The sequence below is a fragment of the Bufo bufo genome, chromosome 4 (assembly GCF_905171765.1).
Source record: "Bufo bufo chromosome 4, aBufBuf1.1, whole genome shotgun sequence".
NCBI classification, from domain to species: domain Eukaryota; kingdom Metazoa; phylum Chordata; class Amphibia; order Anura; family Bufonidae; genus Bufo; species Bufo bufo.
In genome coordinates, this window is record NC_053392.1 from 567,680,508 (window position 1) to 567,698,438 (window position 17,931).

At 44.4% G+C, this 17,931-nt stretch overlaps 1 protein-coding gene across 2 annotated transcripts in view; it reads right to left on the reverse strand.

Annotated features, from left to right (window-relative positions):
• Positions 1 to 17,931, reverse strand: part of TTC7A (tetratricopeptide repeat domain 7A) — a 405,257-nt gene that overhangs the window by 73,429 nt on the left and 313,897 nt on the right. The gene's annotated exons all lie outside the window — the stretch shown is intronic.

The following is a 17,931-nucleotide window of genomic DNA, read 5'->3' on the forward strand; positions in this document are numbered from 1 at the left end:
GCACCAAAGCTTTGCAGCAATCTTAATGGGAAATAATATTACATCCCTGTCCTGGGAGTCCATGCCTCTTTTAATACATGACAATATAGTCATGATCTTCTAAGCAGCTGATTGACCTTGTATGCTGTTAGGGCCCCCATTTTAAACAATTATCAGCCAAACAGGCCACTTTCAGTAGGACTGGACGACAATCGGGCATGTTGAATTTCAGTGTCCAATCCTTCTAATCTCCCTGGAGATAAGCTGCCACCCGAGGTCTCTGGCAGAGCTTTCTTTTCTCTCTCAACTGAAAGCACAGATTTGGCCAAACCAAGCTTGTATGTGCATGGGGAAATTTGGAGAGATAACTGTTGGCCAAACGAGCATTTGACCAACAGTTATTGGAGGAGTATGGGCATCTTCAGTCTGCGATCTACAAGTACACCCAGATCCTTCTCTACAAGTGACTCTCCCTGCGTTACTTGCCCTAGGACATATAATGCATGTAGATGATTAGTATCCAGATACATTATTTTACATTTCTCCACATTGGATTCCATTTGCCAAGTGAATGCCCAAAGACTCAGGGGCATATTTATTAAGACCGAAGTTTTAGAGGCCATGTATAAAGGGGAGCAGGCCTCTAGATAACTTCGGCAGACCCACCGCTGCTTCTAAATATAAAACAACTTCCTAACTGTCTTACATTTATACCAGACAAACCAGGTGTAGATAACGGTAAATTAGACGGGCCCACCGGCCCATCCCCTTCCCCTTTTTAGACCTGGCGTGACTAGGGAGAAGTCGCAGATTGCGGCGCAAAGGACCTAATATAGGTGTATTTCTGGTTAATAAATGGCCCCTTCAGTGTCCAAGTCAGCTTGTGGTTTATAAGCATCTTCCATAAACTGTAATAGATGACATAGCGTGATGTATTTGGAAAGTGTAGTCTTGTGTGATATTATAATAAGAACGTACAGTAGATGGCCTTTACACATATTCCATATGGTCCCTACATGCTGTCAGACTGTGTAGGGGAATGGTAACACCTGATTCTTCCCAATTTATTCTTACATTTTCAGGAGGAATAGTAGGGAAATATCACAAGGTACCGTTCTAAGAAAAGACACTGCAGAAATGTTATTTTATGGACATGTCGGGAGAGCTGATAGGGAAAGTACTTTAAATGTTTAAGGACATTTACTATGACTCAATGACATTACTGTGGCAGACCCGCACGTAGATGTGTACGGGCAGAGCTATGTACAGTATGCTGACCTCCTCCTAGTAGAATGTATGTATACAGTCACCTTTCATAAGGTCAAGTCAACAGCACTGAGGTTATAGGCATGGGCTCCCACGCACGTACACAGGGGTGCCTCCCAATTTCTGCATTGTGGAGTAAAAATGAAGAAACGGGTAACAGAGATGGAAAATTTGTGACAGCGACAAATGAATCAATTCAGAAGCAAACCACTGCAAACCACTGCAAAGCTGGAGACTGACCTACATATACTCAAGCAGTTCATTATATACACATGCATGCACCAAAAGCAATCCGAGCTGCTACTGTATTTCCCTTTAGATCAGCCTCCTTCAGAGCAAGGGTGGACACAGAGGAGGTGGGTCCCACATCAAGAGCAATTGTGTCTTCTACACACTCCTTGCAGGACAAAGGAGACTTACACCCTTGGGTTGCTGCAGGGCACCTGCACACGATGCATCAAATCCACAAGAAATCTGCACCAAAACCGCACATAAATCTGCACTATTTATCACTTTTTTATTTTTTTGGTGTGTTTTTTCTGTTTATGTTAACAACCATAATGACGCCTATGGGGAAAACCACTCTGCTGAAGGTGCGGAATCGCACAATGACATGGTGTGGATTTTTAAATCTGCACAGCAGGTCAATTTACAAAAGCAAAGTGTACTTAACATTTGTCATATCTCATTCACTTTGCTGGTACTGTATTGCACTGCGTTTTTTTTCGCATTAAATTCTTGGCGTCAAAACGCACGTAATTTTGCAAATGTGAATGTACGTGCGGAGTGACAGAGAAAAGATGGGGCAATCAGATTGTGGCCTCCTTCCTTCATGGCACCATAGCCGCCACCTCGGCTTCCCCTACTGCATTTACCCTATTGCTTCAGAGGTTTTAAAAAAGATATATTAAACCGAATATCAGACTTTTTATACTTTTTTATTTTTATTTATTTCGAATGAAATAAGAAGATAGGATTAGACTGTATCAGTGTTTGCCTGGTCGCATACAGTGTACTACTAGCCCGCAAAGAGAACTACTCAGGAAACCGTCCTGATGGCCCCTGAATCAATCAATGCCGCACCACCACTTTCCTACCTAAAGGTGCCATGACGACATACGATTGTTAAAAAAGTATCGATTTTGAAAAACCCAAATTACAGCCCATCCTAAACCAAGACAAATGCCATGGTGTCACATAGAGCGTCCTGCAAATTATAACTCATGCACATGGCAGAATTATGTGCAAAAAGACTGCACGGCGCTACACAGTGTAACGGGGTTCCGAAGGTGCACTCGGTCCCCCATTGCCCGCAGAACTGTTGCTTAGCTTTGGGAATGAGGATCTGTGTTTGACCTCATTCCCAGGGCGGCTTTACTGCTGGGAGGCTCCCTGCTCCTAAGTCTGCCTTGAGCGCCGAGCTGATCACTCGGTGCTCAACTGGTTGGTCTGTCGGTCATGTGACGCTGGCCACGTCACATGACCCTCACTCCCCACTATAAATATAGGCAGCCTGCTAGCCACAGGTTGCCTGTTAATTTCTAGGTTCCTGGCTATTTGTTGGACTACTGAATACACACCAGATTCCGTTCCCTGACGATCCTTTTGCCTGCTCCTCCTGTACTGCGCATCCGTCCTGGTATTGTGACCTCGGCTCCCACCTGACTACTCTCTTAGGACTCCTCTTGTACTTCTCTACTCTCCTGGTATTTGACCCCGGCTTCTCGTGACCATTCTTTGCTTAACCCTTTGTACTGCGTAGCTCTCTTGGTTCTGACCCGGTCCGTTCATGTTCCGTATTTTGTCTTGTCTGTCTTCCCTGCACGTATCCTAAGTTAGGGACTGTCGTCCAGTTGTCCCCTGTCATCAGGACTCGTGAGGCAAGTAGGCAGGGCCAAGGGTGAGGGTGGAGCGCAGTGGTCACTATCCTTCCCCCTGTGTGAGTGTGGACGTGACCGTTACACACAGCTTCTGTCTACTGCCATATGGTCCCTGTAGGTACAGAGGTGTTTTCCCATTGAAGCAATGGTTTCAAAGAAAGTCTGTCATCTCCAAAATCAGTTTCAAAGTAAGTTTACTTTCACACTAGCGTTTTGGCTTTCCGTTTCTGAGATCCGTCATGGGCTCTCACAGGCGGTCCAAAACGGATCAGTTTTGCCCTAATGCATTCTGAATGGAAAAGGATCCGCTCAGAATGCATCAGTTTGCCTCCGTTCAGTCACCATTCCGCTCTGGAGGCGGACACCAAAACGCTGCCTGCAGCGTTTTGCTGTCCGCCTAACGAAGCGGAGCCAAACGGATCCATCCTGGCACACAATGTAAGTCAATGGGGACGGAGTCGGTTTCTCTGACACAATAGAAAACTGATCCGTCCCCCATTGACTTTCAATGGTGTTCATGACGGATCCGTCATGGCTATAGAAGACATAATACAACCGGATCCCTTCATGACGGATGCATGCAGTTGTATTATTGTAACGGAAGCTTCGTTGCAGATCCATGACGGATCCGCAAAAAACGCTAATGTGAAAGTAGCCTTAGTATACTGCCATGTAGGTAGGTATTTATTATTCAATTATATAGAGCTGACATATTCCACAGCGCTTTCAGACATTATCATTGCTTACTGTCTACAGTGGGGCTCCCAATCAATGGGAGGAAATCGGAGAACCTGGAGGAAACCCACGCAAACACGGGGAGAGCATGCAAACTCCATGCAGATGTTGTCCTTGGTTGGATTTGAACCTAAGACCCCAGAGCTGCAAGGCACCAGTGCTAACCACAGAGCCACCATACTCTCGATGCAACGTAGATGGGGTCGCTCCTTTCAGTGCCCTCTGAAATTTTTGGGACTGCTTATTGAACAAAAGGGGGGAGACGCTGGCCGGAATTACTAGTGGAGCAATGGTGCACCAAACTGAATGGCTCCTTTTAAATGGGTTGTGTAGCGATATATATTGATAACCTATCCTCAGGATAAGTCATCAATATCTGATTGGCAAGGGTCCGACACCCGGGACCCCTGCCGATCAGCTGCTTGAAAAGGATTCCTCTTTATCACACTACGCATCGTCTCCTCTGGAGCGGCGGCGTAGTGTGTTTACAAGTACTCGCTCCTTTCAAGTAAATGGAGTGAGTGCTTGTTATTACATTGCACCACCGTAACGTCCGAGACGATGGGCAGTGTAATGAAGAGGAAGCAGAGTTCACATGGAGTGCCGCCTCCCCTTCAAGAACAGTTGAAGACCCCTGCCGATCAGATACTGAGTGATGACCATTCCTGAGGATAGGGCATGAACATATATCGATGCACAACCCCTTTAAGGCTGACCATACACATCAGATAGGTGTCATCCGAACGATCTCACTTTGCTGACAGTTAAAGAGGTTTACAGAGAATTTTATACTGATGACCTATCCTCACGTGATGCGTAATCCAAATTATTCATCATATATGATGACTACCATAATTATACTGGTATGCACGAGGAACATAACAAAAACTACCAGTTTTTTATCCATACCCTTACCCCCACTGCAGCCTATTATTTTCAGCACACGGGTAGGAAAATAATTGGCATGGCGCTGCTGAGTGACTGTCAGCGGAGCTGCGGAATTCAGTGGTGGGGTTTCAGACAATCATATACAACATGGATCAAAATGCAACAAAATCAAAAGATTTCAGCAGATGACAAGACCCAGAACAGAGAAGTGGAATGAAGTGCAGGAGGGAAGGTTAAGCCACTGGGTTCTCCACATCTGTATTCCTCACACACCAGACGATTCTGAATTTGCCTATAATGGACGGCACTCAGTGGTCAATGCATATCAATTATGCCGACAATACGAGGATTATATCGTTTCTTCTATTTGATGTAAAGGGTCCTTGAAAGCAGAACTATCTGAAATACAATAGACTTCTGTATTATGCACATTAAATGGCGTCCTCTGATCCTTGGACAAATAATGTAATTCATGTGTGGCCATAAAAAGGGAAAGGTGAGCAGAAACGAGCTTTGCAATCAAAGAAATTAACATACACAATATGAATTTATTCTACATAGGGGATAAAAGCGGGAGTATATCCTATTCTCTACCATTCTAGAATAGTTTGGAGGTGTTTTTCATCCTGGTTTGTACTGCGCTTACTGCTGTTAGAATTGTATGGTTTTACTTGGAAACTATAAGATGACAGAGAGAAATGTAGTTGTAGGGTGATGTAGCAGGACTTCTAATAATATAATATGCCGCATTGTCTTGCTGGAAGATCCCATCCACTCCAGGGAAGACAATCAGCATGTATGGGTGTATGTGATCTGTAAGGATGGTGTTATACACAAATTGGTTGAGAGTGCCTTCCACATGAATGATGGGTCCAGAGAATGCCACAAAAACATCCCCCAGCCCAAAACGCTGCCACCACCAGCTTGTGTTCTTCCAATAAATGGCTGCAGGGTGTTTTTTGCCTGACACGCCAACATCTATCCATTCGATGAAAGAGAAAACATGACTCATTGAGAAGGCAACCCTTTGTCAATCACTGGAGGTCCAATTCTGATATTGCCACAAAAATTGAAGCCTTTTCTGCTGATACAACTTTGTTAGCAGAGGTGAAGTGACCATCCGTCTGCTTTGGGGCCACATATGTAGTAGGGTTCGCTGAACTCTAGTTTTTGACACACGTCTGGTAGCCCCTTAGTTCATTTTAGCAGTGAGCTCAACTAATCCACCCTGCTGGAAGTTTAGCTGAGAGAATTGATACCTACATAGCAGTTTTGTTAGTAAGGCTGAAGATAGACATCCATCCATCTAGTTCAGACTATAATCCTGCAGTGTTGATCCAGGGGAAGGCAATTTTCTTCACCTTAAGGACTCCAAATCAGGCAATAAGAATAACTTTCTGGATCAATGACCAGTCTCCAGAAATCTAGTAGCTATAGCCTGTAATATTATTACACTCCAGAAATACATCCAGGCCCCTCTTGAATTCCTTTATTGTACTCACCATCACCACCTCCTCAGGCAGAGAGTTCCATAGTCTCACTGCTCTTACCGTAAAGAATCCTCTGCTATGTTTGTGTACAAACCTTCTTTCCTCCAGACGCAGAGGATGTCCCCTCGTCACAGTGCAAAGAGAAAAGAAAAAAGAGGTTGAGTGGTCCCACCAGGACTGGAGGAGGGGGGCAGTTGGCCACAGGTGTCTTGAGCTTTATCCTGTGACTACCCCCCCTGTGAAGTGAGTACTCCAGCTCTCATCATCAGGAATCTCCCCTTTGGAGAGTATTCTACACCTTTTATGTATTCACCATATATCACCATATATTATCCTCCGGCAAGGGGGTACTAACCACCACATCTAATTTCTCCACATCTATGGGAGTGGCGCCTGTTACAGTGTTCTCTCTTTTTTGAATCACGTCTGGTTGGATCCTTTTTGTCATTTGGAACCTCCAGACTAGGTTCACCTGTCGTTGGCCCTCGTCACAGTCACAGTCCTGGGGATAAATAGAGGATAGGAGAGATCTCTGTACTGACCCCTGATATACTTATACATAGTTATTAGATCTCGATTAGTCGTCTTTTTTCTAAAGTGAATAACCCTAATTTTGATAATCTTTCTGGGTACTGTAGTTCACCCATTCCAGTAATTACTTTAGCTGCCCTCCTCTGAACCCTTTCCAGCTCTGCTATGTCTGCCTTGTTCACAGGAGCCCAGAACTGTACACAGTACTCCATTTGTGGTCTGACCAATGCTTTGTAAAGTGGTAGGACTATGTTCTCATCACGGGCATCTATGCCCCTTTTCATGCACCTCATGATATTATTATTGGCTGGGGATGCCTAACACATGTACACTGATGTGATTTTTTAGTCTCCTCGACTTTAATTTGGGACCACTAGCATGGTGTGCACAGTCACACTCCCACCTTGACCAATACCCATGAGATGACTGTATATCCATCGCGATGGAAGACTAGCTCCTGAACATTATGGATATATGAGTTAAGGCATGGTCTCAAGTGGTTCCAAGGGTGGAGCTTCACTGTTATTTTACATATGACACTACATTTTAATTGGATTGTCCAACACAGCCAGTTAAACATCAAATAAAAAGGTATGCACTAAAAAAATCATGAAAAAAAAGATGTCATTCTGCTGACTTGTGCCTCCTACTACACTGTTTAGGCATAGCTAATGATAAAATATCCTATGTTCCTGTAAATCAGTGTGCTCCTTCTGTGCTCCAAATGATGTTAATCTCATTTATGATGTCACTGCAAAATTCTTTATTTTCACATAAGTTGTCCTGCACTGTGCTGCATAAAACGAGACTGGAGTGTAACTAGGACAGAATTCGAAATCAACATTCTGTCAGCTTTTTAAATTATGCTGCAGGCACAGCTAATGCAGGTATTCTGAATTAATCTGAGAGGCCTCCTCTGACAGACCATATTGCTTGATGAAAAATGTGCATTTTAATATCGCAGTTTGTCGAATGGGTAAAAAGCAAGCATTTTCTGTAAATGCAACATAATATTCATACTTCCAGCAAGGTAAAGTGAATGACCTTGTGTCAGTAATCTCCTCTTTGGAACACGAAAGGTTGTGGCCTCGAAAACCCCTTTAAAGATTGTAAAGTAAAACTAAATGGTGTCGTTTCTAAAGAAACCACATGATGTTGGCTTGAAAACGCTAGAGATATAAGCAAAGTCTGTTTAACCTGGTTTATTAAAATGTGAACCCAAGTCACCCAATGACTGACTGTGCCAAACTTGGGGACCCTGCCATTAACAGTCTAAGAGTGGCAGCAATTAAAATTTCCCCATATAAAACGAATGGCTGAAATGTGATTGGCCTCTGGCTGTAAAACTGTGAAAATGGAAGTATTTGAAAATTTTACATTGAAGTCAATAAGTGAAATCAGATTGGCTGTTTTAGGCCCCACCCACTTTTCCTAAATTTTGACCACAGTCACCCAGTGAGTAATTGTGCTAAGTTTGGGACACTTGGCATTTAAACTGTGATAATAGCAGCAGTTTATCTTTTTTTCATTAAAGGGAGTCTTTCACGCAGATTCACCCTATTAACCTAATAACAGTGTTATGTCCCCCCTACTAAAACTGTGCTTACCGTTAGTTCCTTGCTAGCATCGTTGTGCAGAAAAACACTTTTAATCCGTATGCAAATGAGGCTGTGAAGGTGCCCAGGGGCGGTGTTACAACGGCCGGTGCCCAGCCCCCTGGGTCATTTTCATACGAAGCCACTCCCCCTCCACTGCGTCTGCCCGCCCTTAGTCTCTGCTCTAACCTCCCTCCTCCCGTCTGTAATCCCGCACATGAACGGACAGAGATTTTTTTTTTTTTAATTAAGTAATTTTTTATTAGCATTTTTTAATAATAATACAAACATAAGGCCCCAACCCCCACATACCCTCCCCCCACAAACCATCATTGCGATGCCCTCCATCTTCCATAGCTTCAACATTCGGTTACACCAGTACATCCGCATAAAAAAATTTCACAGGCACAAGCCCCATCCCTACAACAATCCCACAAAATCTTGAGAGAAAATTTGTGATCTTATAATCGGAGTTGGAACATACATTTGTTATCGGCCATAACCTCCCCACATTACATTACATATCGTAGAAGCATTCCATGTCTTCTATGAGGAATCGCCAATCACCAAGCCATATATGTACAATGAGCCATAGTACCCTCACACTAATCCCAGACGGTATCTCTGAAGTTCCCTGGACGCCAGCCCGGGGGCATCAATCCAAGGAGTCCAGAGCTTTTCAAATTTGGCCATGGCACCCCTCTTCCTATAGACCCCTCGTTCCAGATTAAGTAACCAATTAATCTTGGCTATATATTCGGTTTTACTAGGACTACCCTCATCCAACCAGTGTTGAGCAATCAGCTTACGAGCCATATACAACATTCTGGCCACTGCTATCTTCCTGGGCTCAGTGATTGGCAAGTCCTCCACATACCCCAATACACAGACAAATGGCGTCACATCCAGCGTAACTTCATACAGAGAATTAATAAGATGCAGCACTGCGCGCCAAAAACCTTCCAGTGCCGAGCACGACCACAGCATGTGCAGCATACCCGCATCCTCCCCACATCGCGGGCATTTGGAGTCCAACCGAAGTCCAATATTAAACAGAAACTGAGGAGTTCTATAAACCCTATGAATTAGATATAAGTGCGACAGCCTATGGGCCTCGCTGAGAGAGAGCTGCGGAATCCTCTCCAATATCTCCTGCCACTGGGTTTCCTCTAACGGCCCCATCTCCGCTTCCCATTTTGTCCTACTATTAATCGGGTGGTCTTGCAGAAATAGATCCAGCAAGGACTGATAGAGCAAAGAAATAACTCCAGAGGAGGAATCCCTCTTCTCTATAAACGCAATAATCTTGTTTTGGAGTACAGTGCTCAACATATCGTCGTCCTGGTCAGCCCGGAAGGCATGGCGCAGCTGCAAGTACCAGTTTCCGTCTGAAGTTGCTCATAAGATTTAAGACCATTATTATCAATAAGTTGGTGAATTCTTATAATGCCCCTGTTACGCCAACCCCTCATTCCCTGCAAAGAACCTAAATGAGGCAACCATGGGGTGTCCCATATAGAGGTATACTGCGTTACGCCTTTAATGCCCTGCATGTCCCTCACTTTCCACCACATTTTATGCAAGAGGCGCAGCGTAGGGAACGCCACACCCGACATCTTTAGCTTATCTGCCTCTAATGCCTCATAGAGATTTGAAACCACCAAAAAGTCTCTCAGTAGCCTATGCTGGGTATCTCCCTCTTCCCTTTCCCAGCCCCTCATATGCTGAAGTTGGGAAGCTAGGAAATACACCCACGGATTTGGGAGAGCCAATCCCCCATCAGTTTTACCTCTCTGCAGTATTTCCAGCCGCAGTCTTGCTGAGCCCCCCTCCATATAAGCTCCCTAAACAGCCTATTAACTGAGTGAAAAAACCTGAGCGGTAACCATATGGGGGAATTATGTAATAAGTAAAGCAGCTGCGGCATCCAGATCATCTTGATAAGATTAATCCGTCCTACTACTGACAGCGGCAGCTTAGACCAGACATGAAGTTTTTGTTTGAATCTGCCCATGAGAGGAGACAAATTCAGTTTCTCATAATCAGTAAGCTTCCTAGACACCACCACCCCCAGATATTTGAACTCACTCAACACCTGTAATCCTGACTGAGCATAATCCGCCGGGTGATCTACCTGATCCATAGGAAGGAGGGACGATTTACTCCAATTGATAACCAGGCCAGAGTACTGCCCAAAAGTGCCAATCACATCCATAACTACTGGAAGGGATTCTCTAGCCTCAGCCAAGAACAGTAAGGCATCGTCCGCATACAATGCTATTTTCTCCTGAAACCCGCCCCGCTTAAACCCAATGACGTCAGCATGACTCCGAATCATAGCCGCCAATGGCTCTATAGCCAGGGCAAATAGTAACGGAGATAGGGGGCAGCCCTGCCTAGTTCCCCTATAAAGCCAAAATCCATCTGATAAACATCCATTCACCCGTACTCGAGCTGTAGGCCCACCATATAACAACCGCACCCACGCTATAAAGTTATCTCCCAAACCAAACCTCTCCAGTACCTCCCACAAATACTCCCACTCTATACTATCGAATGCCTTAGCGGCATCTAAGGAACAAATGACTCTATCCCCTGGGTTATCTACCGGGATCTGCATATTAAGATACAGGCGTCGGATGTTAATCGCTGTAGATCTGTTCGGTAGAAATCCTGACTGATCCATATGTACAATGGAAGAGATAACCTTAGAAAGGCGTAGAGCCAGCACCTTAGCAAGTATCTTTATATCTGTGGGTAACAATGAGATTGGCCGGTAGGAATCTGGAAGAAGCGGATCCTTCCCAGGTTTAGGAAGAACCACAATAATAGCCTCTTGCATTGACGCAGGAAGCGACCCAGTCTCTGAGGCCTCCTGGTAAACCTTCAGCAGCTGGGGCAATAAGATGTCTCCAAACTTCTTATAGATTTCCACCGGCAGCCCATCAGCACCTGGGGATTTATTATTTGCCATAGAGGCCACCGCCTCCTCGATTTCTAGCAATTGTAGCGGGCCATTTAGATATGCACTATCTGAGTCTGACAACTTAGGCAGGGATACCCCCTGCAAATACAATGATATATCTTCCCTGTTATAATCTAGACGCGATTGGTACAGATCAGCATAAAAGGCACGAAACACCGACACTATGGCCTGGCTATCCACTATGTCCCTTCCATCCTCCCCCTGTATAGTTGTAACATATGCCGACGCGGTTTGCGCCCTAGCCACAGTGGCCAGTAAGTGGCCCGCCTTCTCTCCCTCATCGTAATACTTCTGTCGCTGAAAGGATTGTTTTGTACGTGCAAGCTCCACAACGTGCGAGTTATATGCGTCCTGTGCCTCCTTCCAGACGGATAGAGATAACTGATCGCCCTTCTCCACATACTGCGCCTCCGTCACCCCCACCCGGTCCCTCAGAAATTCTCCAAATTGTCTGCTTTTAAGTTTGGCCCTACTAATCCCCTGAATAAGCGTTCCCCTTAGACAGGCCTTCATGGCGTCCCACACCACCCCGCCTGCAGCTGAGCCTACATTTAAAGTAAAATATTCCTGTATAGCGGAGCTGACATGGGGACAATCAATCACCTGCAGCCAAAAAGAGTTAAATGTCCACAACCGTTGAGATATTGGAACCGTGGGCGCGGTGGACAGTCGCAAAAGCAGAGGGGAATGGTCAGACAAAGCCCTAGCCAGGTATTTCACCTCCTCCACCTGCCTACACAACAATTCAGATCCCAGCGCCAGATCAATGCGTGACAAGGCCTCATGCGATCTAGTATAGCAGGAAAACTGACGCACTTTGGGATGACGGACACGCCACAAATCTATCAGGGCCACTTCCTCCAGCAATCTACCAAAGGAAGAAACAGGACCCTCAGCATCCACCTGTGTCCCCCCATATCTATCCCAGTAGGGGTGTATAGTGTTATTGAAGTCCCCCACCATAATAACTAGAATGTCAGGGTTACTATTAATAAATGTCAGGGCGCCTCTCAACGCCACACTGCTATAAGGTGGCGGTATATATAGTGATACCAGCAGGTACTCCTGCGTGTAGATAGTGCAGTGAATACATACAAAGCGGCTGTCAGGGTCGACACTGGACGACTGGACCTGGAAAGGGATTGACTTATGAACCAGGATGCTAACCCCACGGGAATAGCTAGAAAACACTGAGTGAAATGTATGGCTCATCCATGACCTATGGAATGCCTGCACCCCTTCCTGCAGAAAATGGGTCTCCTGCAAACAAATAATAGCGGGAAAGTACGGGCGTAGATAATCCAGCACGGCAAATCGCTTTGATGGATCACCCAGACCGCGCACATTCCAGCTAACAACAGTAAATACATTAGCCATATTTAAATACTAGGAACATGACCCAGCCAATAACATAGTGTAACGTAAGTGTTGTAGGTACAAACAGAACAACGACCGTAGTGCACCGACAGGCAAGCATGATATCACAGATAAAGAGCATCACAGATATACTGTAAATAATCCCCAAAACAAAAAAAGTATAGTAAAAACAAAAACTGGAACCAAAAAATCGCGCCTGCATTGTGACAGAGATTTTTAGGTTGACCCCATGACTAAGTGACCCAAGTTTGGTGATTTTAACTTCAAAGCTGTACGAGTGGCAAAAGTTTACAATTTTCCAATCAAAGTCTATGGCAAAAAGTGGGGTTTTTGGGGGGCCCCCCACGGGCATGGAGGGTGGGATTGGTTAACAAAGCACAAGCAACCTTTTCGGGTATGTGCCGAACAAGTGTGCAAAGTTTCGGAATTGTACTCCTAAAACTGTGGGAGGAGTAGCGTATAGAAAATAACAAAATTTTCATTGACCGTTGCTAGCTCCGCCCACTTCCCGCCCTCCCCAAATTCACCTTTTTATGCGGGTTGACACAAACAATATGTGGTTCGAGTTTGGGGAGTGTAGCTTTAAAACTGTGCAAGTGGGAGCGATTTAAAAATTTTCCCTGTCAATGTCAATGGCAAAAAAGGGGTCTCGGTGGTCCGCCGCAGGGGCCCGGAGGGTGGGATCGCTTATTAAAGCACAAGCAACTTACCACACTATAGGTTGAAGAAGTGTGGAAAGTTGTAACCCCAAAACTGTAGGAGAAATAGCGTATAGAAAAAGGTGGGGCGGAGAAGAAGAATAAAACGGAATAATAATAAACAAAAAAAATCGAAGAACAATATGTTGGCCATTTAAGCCAACATAATTATGGCTCGTCGGAGATCAATCAAGTGTTGACTTATCAGAAATTGTGGATTAAGTATGAATTTGATTATGCAATTTTTCTTTCCTGTAGTTGACTCCCCCCACCTGCGGCGAGTTAGGTCAAGTGTCAAGATGAAAGAGATTCAACCTCATCCCCATCTCCTTATGTATTTTTTTAAGAAACCAGAATGGAAAGACAGAATTAAGGTAGATTCACACATCCGCAAGTGTTTTGCTGTCCACATTTTGAGGACCGCACATGACCGGCACTAAGATAGAAATACCTATTCTGTCCGTGGCTGCAGACAAGAATAGGACATGCTTTATCTTTTTTGCAGGCCGTGGAACGGATGTGGACCCATTCATGCAGACGTGTGACTGGACCCTTAAAGGGATTTTCCGAGCTCCTGATATTGATGACCTATTTTAAGGATAGACCATCAATGTCTGATTGGTTGAGGTCCACTAATCAGTTGTTCTGGAACAAGAACTAGCACTCTGAATGGAGCCGGAATCACATTTCTATTCAAACTGATGTGGCCATTTGCTACTTCTGACCCCAGGAAACAGATGCCGTGGTGTGGGCCTGGAAATCAATAACCTATCCTGAGCGCCCGGAAAACCACTTTAAACGTATTTATTTGGGCAGAAAAAAATGTGCTGCAGCTCCGACTATTGGAAATAAGAGCTGCTTAATTAACGTCTCAAGGGTGGGAAATAGCAGAACACAAAGTCCAGATGATAATGTCTAATTAATGCAGCTTGGTAAATACTGTCAATTGGGACCTGAGCCCTTTGCCAATGATGCATCTGTGGCCCTGGTGTATTGGGCAAGGATACAGTCTGTAGAAGGAAGGCCTTCTCTTTCATATCACGTGGCAGTATTTTTGAGCCACCTGGCAATCATTAAGGGGGTTTTCAGATTTTTTTTTTTCATACTGATGACCTATCCCTCATTGGCGGGCCGTAGTCTCCTCAAAAGCTGATCCAGAGGATAGGTCATCAGTATAAAAAAGTCTGAAAAACCCTTTAATTTAGAGATCTTGGCTCCTCTGTTAGACCTGCTTTGGAAGATAGCGACTGAATGTCATTCAACCTTTGAATTGACGGCAACCAGGATGGCTGTTTTAAGAGAAAACTAAAATAGGAGGTCTGCATCATGTAGAGGCTAATCTCATATCCTGTTCAAGACAAGCTATAGATCTCAAACAGGGAAGAGATTTAACCACCTAGGCCTCATCTTCTTTACTGCTGTAACAAAGCACTTAACCAGAGCTTTCCTCACCCAGGAACATCCCTTAAAGGTCAAGATTTCCAAGACCTGTACCTTGATGGCATCAGGCTTCTCTCAACCCTATCCTGGAGGAACAGATGGGGAGAGGCCACTCTGCTGGAATCATTGTGAAATGTCTCATGCAATCTGTCCAAGCTTTCAGGGTGCCCTTCATATTTTCTGCTGCTGTATCTAGTGCCTGCTCCTCAGCCCATTTTATCATTCGAGCCACTTCTCTCAGGATGGACAGGGATCTGAATGAAACCTGCCGATTTATGTATGTCACTCTGGTGGTGTTGTCTGGCCACAAATGGATAGATCATCAATGCGTTGGCATAAGCTCTCAACTCCCTTCTGTTGGAAGAAGGTCTGCTCTTCTGGAGTAAACAAACCATGGGCTGCTGTTCTCATTGTATGAGTACTCCATGCTTTGTGGAATATACTTGTAATGAAGTTGACCCATTAGAGAGGAGAATTGGACTTGACATGCTTCAAAGATAATGGTCTGGTGAATAGTGGCTAGCTAGATTGCCAGAAGGTTGATGACCTTGATAAATTCTGCTGTTTCTGAGGACAGCCTTGAGTGTCATCCTCTTGGTACAAAACATGAACTCTTGTAACTGGCAGACTCTTGAGAGGAAATTCCTGATTTAAGATCCCTCCTAGGTGCGATAAGAAGTTAGGTGGTCTCTCTTGCCTGCTCTTCTAGGATGGAGATGGATACCGTTTTGACAGGTCAGACATGTCAACCATCTATGATGGTTCAGAACCTGCCATTTGACTTGAGTACTATGAGGAAGGGAGAAAACATCCCTGAGCCAACTTCTGCTGTGGGTACAATCCTTTTTTTTTTTTTTTTTTATATATAATTTTTTTTTTCAAAATAACACCCGAGATTAAGATACAGAAGAAAGATTTTCAGTGTACATCAGATCAAGCTTATGTCATACATAATAACATTGAAGAATTATCTCCCCCACCCTTACCCCCCTTACCCAAAACCATTGTATCAGCCTCATGACTAATTCCCACACCCATACCATCCAAAAAGACTTTGTATCAGGAAATTTTTCAGGATATTTGCCCCCAGTTTAAGGGACCCAATATTCTAGAGTATTCCGAGCGCTCTATATAATTCAATATGAACTTGCGCAAGGTGGTATATAATTTTTTACCCATCACCTCCGTTCTTTTGAGCGCTTCGAGCCATTCCAGGTGAAATGTATGTCTTAGTTGTTCAATAACCATGGATGTAGAAGGGACAGGTGGCTGGAGCCATAGCTTCAATAAACATTTTTTAGCTGTCATCAGCAATTTGCGACTTAACGGGGATATGAACTCCACTGTATATTCACTAACTGTCTGGTCATCTCTATCTATAATGACATGTAAAATTACTAGGGAAGACGTGATATCTATCTGTTTTCCACCTATGTTAGACAGAACTGAGCTTATGTCTTTCCAGAAGCCCTCTATTTTAGGACAACTCCATAACCCATGAAGTAAATCTGACTTTGACATGCCACACTTAGGACAGGCAATCAGTCTATCCGGGTTGCCCTTAGATCTAGGGATATCAAACCCTAAATACCATAAATAGCGTGATGGAGAATTTTTTAATGGGTCTCCCTCCATTGTTCGTTAGGTATCGATTTATGCAGAGCCACAATCCCCAAACACAAAGGCTTATAGATTTCCCTAATCCCAAGGGTCTCCTCCCACCTCCGAAATACCTTCTTAGGATATTTCCTCCCCCACCTATCCCTGAGACATTGGTACAATAGTGAAATTGATAGTCTGGTTTTGGTTTTCAAAAATGAGTCAAAATCATTAGGTCCCCATTCCCTAGAGAGATCTTTGGCCCTACTTTTGCCATAGGTTTTCAGTTGCAGATATGGCAGGAAAGTTGAGCCCACCAAGCCCCACTTCTCTTTCAGTTCTGGTAATGTCACCCATCTGCCTTCTTTATCATGGAAAAGGTCCCTAATCTTTTTGATTCCCTTACGCGCCCATTCTCGTATAGTTGCACTATATCTTCCTGGCTCAAAATTTGGGTTGCGCATTATTGGGAGATGCTTAGATAGTTGGTATGACAGGTGAAACATCTTCCGCAATGTTTTCCAGGTCAAGATTGTGTCCCTCAGGACCAGCGACCGTTTGATCAGTGGTGGGAGACTAGATACACTGGTATGTAGTAGAGCCACCAGGTCCCAGTGTCCCACCAGTTGAACCTCCAGATTAAGATTGGAATAGAAAGATGTCTGATTTACCCAGTCTAGTATGTATCTGCTATTACAGGCTAAGTTATACCCGCGGATATCTGGGAAATTAAGCCCTCCCTGGTCCTTCCTTAATTTTAGTTTGTCAAATGAGATCCACAGCTTCTTTCCCTGCCATATGAAACGCAGGAATCTGCTTTCCAAGAGTTTAACATCAGCATGTCTATGTAGCAGCGGAATTGTCTGCAAAGGATACAGAAGCTTGGCTACTCCCATCATCTTAACTAAATGGCAGCGTCCTACCAAGGAGAGAGGCAAGTTCTGACATCTATCCAGATCTGCAATGATTTTGGATATCAGAGGGGGAAAGTTTAATTGGTATAAGGAATGTGGATCTCTCCCCACCTTTATACCTAAATATGTGATATGAGATCTGGCAACAGCGATCTTCAATCTCGTAATTGCCTGTTTTAGGGTCCTCCCCATAGGTAATAACGATAAGAATTCACATTTGGAGATGTTTATTTTATAGCCAGAATAGGCACCAAAGTCTACTAAGGCTTTGAAGATGGTCTCTAGGTGGTCTTCTGGCCTTGCCAAAAATAATATAATGTCATCAGCAAATAATGCTGCTTTTACTTGTTTGGATCCTACTGTTATTCCCTCAAATAAATCGCAAGTGCACAGGAGCCTAGCTATGGGCTCCAATGCCAAATTAAACAGGAGTGGCAATAATGGACACCCCTGACAAGTCCCCTTCAACAGTCTAAAAGGCTTTGACAGGAACCCTTGAGTGTATACTCGTGCTCTCGGGTTCTCATACAACCTGGAAACGAACGTTCTGAAA